Genomic DNA, 5,110 nt, shown 5'->3' with positions numbered 1-5,110 from the left:
AATAGACGACAAAAATGAAAAGAGAGTATATTACAAGACCACTCAAACCAGGCGGCCAGAGAAGAGATTGTTCAAAAACAAGGAAATAAAATTAAAGTATAGAAAGCTTTAAATCAGTTATTGGAGGACCTGAGCTCTTCACTCAGTCGGCTTATCATCTTTGGCAGGCTCCTCCTCGATCGGCTTCCCATCGCCGGATGCAGCGTCAGCGGGCTTCTCTTCGGCCGACTCCTCCTCACCAGTCGGCTCTTGCTCCTCTTCATCATCATCTTCCTCGACTTCAAAGTCAGAGGAAGTCTCGTTAAGAATGGGAGGAGGTTGCTCGACAACCTCGGCCTCCTCCTTGAGGCAGACGTAGTTGAGGCGTTTAGTGAAGCGCTCCTCATAGTGGGCCGTCGTGCCCACTTCGACCATCAGAGAAAAGGCCTCATAGAAGTGGCTCTTCAGCTTTTCCTCGGCCCTATGCTCTATACGAATGACCTTCATGGGATCTATCGGCCGAGGGGCCTTCAAGTGCTCGGAAAATTCCGCAATGGACTTGTTCACGTGCTCAACCTCAAGTTTGAGGGAGTCTAATTGATCCAGGGCCGTCTGAAGAGCTTCCTAGGATGAGGCTAACTCATTTTTCAGTTTCTCGGAGGCTTCAAAGCCCTACTTCCATTGAGAGGCATTAGCAACCGCCTCGTCCTGCTTCAACTGAAGCGCCTGCCTGGCCAGCTGCTCTTGTTGGAGTGCATAGCCAATCTTGACGATGTCCTTAGTTTGGCGAGCTGACTTCTTGGAGAGAGCCTTAAGGGTCGTTTCGTAATGGAACTTCTGCAGGGCCAGGTTGCCGGTGTTCTCGTCTTGTAGCCGGTTAATGGTGGCCCAAGCCGCCTTGATCTTCTCATTCTCCTAATCCTTCCAATCCAGAAAGGCACTAAGCCTAAGGAAGATCTACAATCGGACGGAAACACGTCAGCAAAAGCAAACTAGGAAAATAATCTAAGTACGAAAGCAGAAATAAGCCATGGGAAGTTAGGAAATGCTACCTCTGCACTATAGTTGATCATTGGGAGAAGGAAGCCCTCATTTATTCTGCGGAATCTGTCCCGCTGCTCCTTAGGGATGGCCCGTTGCATGGCCTCCCTAATAGCTTTCCGGTCAGCGCCTGTGAGCGACTGGTCGGGTAGCTTCATGTGCATCTCCTCGGCAACGTTTGCACAAAACCAAGAAAAGTGTTAGAGTGAACAAGCAAGTTCTTAAAAACACAAGTCAACAACCGTACAAAGATTCAGCTTACCGTCCGAGAAAGATGGAGGAGATGGAAGGTTGAAATGAAGGAGGGGGCATTGCCTCATTCCCTTCCTCTTATGTGCGACCGCGTTGTCCTTAGGCCGACTGAGAAGCAGGTTTCTGTCACTCAGATTTATCTACTACCTTGACATGCGTAGTCGAGGCCGAGTTGCCGGTCGTTTTTTCCGGGGACGACTTACCCTCATCGTCCGCATGGACGGACTCATCGTGGACCGCCTTAGTTAGCAGATCCACGGGCTAGGAGACCCCACTCGATGGTAGATGGGGTGGCTATCGTTCAGCCTAATTCGAAGCAGTCTGCTGCATGACCTTGGCCGCTATGGTGGAAGACTTAGCCCTTGAGGCTGTTGACTTCCTGGCTTTGGACGACTAGCCGTCCTTGGAAGCAGAATCTGACTGCTTTATCTTTGATTGGGGAGTAGGAGTGGCCGCCGAAAGAAATAAGATAAAGTTAGATGAAATGAACAAGTGTCCGAGTAAATTTGAGAAGGAACACCTTCCTAACCAATCTACTCGGCAAACATAGACAAAAGACAACATCCTAGTGAAATCAGATAGGATATCTTTCCTAACATATCAACTCGGCGTAAAAACAAGTTGAATTGCGTCCGAGTGAAATGGGGAAGGACTCTTCCTCCAATACACCAGCTCGACACAAAAAAAAAAAAAAAACAAAAGAAAAGAGAAGAACGAATTGTCATTACCTTCTTAGCCTAGTTGTGCTTCTTTTGGCGGAGTTTGTACCGCACTAAGTCCATCTCGGACATGTCAACCTCCACCTTCTGCTCCAGATCTAGCATTCCAAGAGCTACGTCTGAGAAAAAAAAGAAAAGTAAAAAAAAAAAAAAAAAGAGGAAAAAGTGTTAGAATATTTTTATGTAACAAATAGCATTCGAACGGCTAAGTCACAAGGTCCCACCTTGTGGGTAGTTCTGGTACAGGCCACAGGCCGACATGAAAACTGGGTTCCTAAGCCACACGGCCAGCAGAATCCAATTGAGCGGCATAGTCACTGTCTTTCCATCCCTGACTACATTTCTAACTCCGAAGTAGTCCAGTTGGTGCATGTAGTTAGGGTGGACGGGTGGCTTGCCGGGTCTATACTGCCCGCGGCCAAGCTAAATTGGATCGGCATTAAACCGATTCATCCACAAGTTAAATTGTTCATCCTTTGTCTTAATGTGATAGAATTGGTGCTTCTAGTCTCGCCACTTGGACGGCCTATCCATCACCACCATATAATCTCTCTAGGTGATCAGAATAAACCACCCATCCAGGCTAGCATCCAGGCGGACCGTGGAATGCATATCATAAAAAATTGGTACGTCCGGCTTAAAGCCTTGCCGGAGGCACATGACCAGATAGCCAAAAATGTTAAACTAGTTGTTCGGCACCAGCTGGAAGAAAGCAATGTTGTATTCATCCAGGAGCTCCTGGACGAACGGATGAAAAGGAAAGTGAAGGCCCACTTCCAAAACAGAGCGGTAGACGCTGAAGCATTTCTTCTACTACCTCTTGCTCTCCCAGGCGGCCATCGAGTAAGAGCGAGTGGGCGCTACGATTTCGTAACCTTCTCCCAAGTGGAGGAACTTCTTGAACTCCTCAAACTTCGAGTGCAGAAAGGTCAAGGCAGTGTCGCCATACGAACAAGCGTATGGGTCCTTGAAATTATCAGCATTTAGTTTCTCAGCCACCTGATCGGCATCCAGGTTCTCAGCCTCTCCTTCAGTAACTAGGAGCGGCCCCAGATTCAGAGGATAACACTGTGTCCAGCTCAGCAGCTTCGGCCGAGCTCCCTCCCCTAGAGCCTTGGCCGCCTCTGGAAACAATGATGCCTATAGGTACCAAGGGCCTCTTGCCTTTATCTTTCTTTTCCCCAGCGTCTGCTTGGTTTCCAGAAGGAGGAGCGCTGCGAGGGGCAGGTTGGCCGGTTCAGCAATATAGATGCCAGTTCTAGGCCTGGCCGAGCTAGTAGTTTGGATTGGAGGTTGTTGAGGATTTTGGACGGACGCCCCAGCGTTCGCCTTAGAAGAGGAAGGGTGCCTTCCAGAAGATGGCAACTCGGACTGCATCAAGACCGAGCTGGTGAATTGTGAGAAGCATGGTCCCGGATTTTGCCCAGACACTTCCCTGGTACAAGAGGTGCCTTGCTGATTTTGGCGCTCTTCAAAAGAGGTGGTCACTTCGACCACGGAACATTCACTACCACTAACAGTAGTTGTATTTGCGTCCTCCACGTCCGTGTCACTTGGATCATAAGGAACTAAAGAATCTACCATACTGCTGGCCGGGTTTCTAGCGGCCTCTTTCTCGTATGTCTGACTCGTACGTGCCATGCTCGACTGCAGGGACAGAGAATAATAGGTGGGGGTGAGTTGGTACACACTAGAAATGGACCCAATCCATAGATAGGAGGACTCGTCCCCGTCCACTCTAGACTCCTCAATCCCAGGCGAACGGCCGGCCTCATGAGGAGAAACGGACGAAGCCGAGTGTTGTGCCAGTTCATGTTTATAAAAATAAAACAAGTAAAAGAAAAAAGGAAGAAGTAAAGAAGAGCAGGCAGTTATTTCTGTACGTGTAGAAAACTTTGGAAGTCTTTGAAGATCTTTAAGGTTGACTGGAAAACTCAAAAACCTTACCGGCAAACTCAAGGAACACGGCGGAGCTCTCGAAGATTTGGGACGAAAATTACTTTCTCTCTCTAAAAGCTTTACCTTCTCTCTAGAATACTCAAATATTCAAAGTATCAAAATGAAGTTAAAGAACTTCTATTTATAGACTAAATTTATGAGGGCAAAATGGTAAAACCATCTTTCCCGCCCACAGGTTTGAATGGTAACTTTTGAAAAAAGTTAACCTAAAAGCTGAACGGTTAAAAAACCGCTCTGTCATATAAGACGAAAAAAGGTACAGACAAACTGACGACGTCAAAATAGACGGTCAGGTCAGCGGAATTCAAACCGTCATTCCGCCAAATACGGATGACAGGTGTCCCCCTCAAGCCAGTCGGCACAACTCGTACGTCCGATTTTAAGACTCAAAGTCCATTAAGTAAAATCAGACGGACTAAACAAGGTAGATAGCCCAAAGGAGAAATCCCTCTGATGGACGGACGACACCGGACGAGTGAAAGATCTAAGGAGGCGGCCCGTATGGTACGAGTCACCCCTTATGAGGGGAAAATGTTTAGGGTAAAAAATACCCCAACACGTGGTCAAAATCCATAGAGACACGTGGCCCAATTAAAGGGTGACACGTGTCCCTATAGGAAGATGACACGTGTCAAGCATAAAGAGCATCTGAAATGAGAGAAAAGGGCCTCCTTACATCAGGAGGCCCAAATCCCGAGAAAGCTGCAAAACAACGCCCTATATGGACACGTGCTTTCACCTGATTGCGTTGCCAATCAGAGCACGCCATCCTAGTTTACCAAACCCTAGATGACACACTTTCCCACCCCTATAAATACCCTAATTATTTATGATGGGAGGGGTGGATTAAGAAATATCATTCTAAGAGCATTGAAAGCTCTAACTTTTCTCTACTTTCTCTCTCTACATTTATTCCGTTTCCAGTCACTAACTTGATCGTTGGAGGCAAAAATTCCGTCAAATGGAATATTCGTTATTTTGTAGGTGTCCGCGTCCATGGTCCATCCGGCCGTGTTCAAGACTAGTATCCCGAGGGATTCCAAAAAACCCCCGAAACACTACTAATATTTCATATATACAAAATTAATCATAACTTTGAATAAAAATCTAATAACTCGGTTCTATTTCCATCATTAAATTTATTTTAAAAAGTTTTTTAA

This window comes from Chenopodium quinoa, unplaced genomic scaffold (assembly GCF_001683475.1).
Source record: "Chenopodium quinoa cultivar QQ74 unplaced genomic scaffold, ASM168347v1, whole genome shotgun sequence".
In the NCBI taxonomy this organism is placed as follows: Eukaryota; Viridiplantae; Streptophyta; class Magnoliopsida; order Caryophyllales; family Amaranthaceae; genus Chenopodium; species Chenopodium quinoa.
This window is presented reverse-complemented; position numbering follows the sequence as displayed.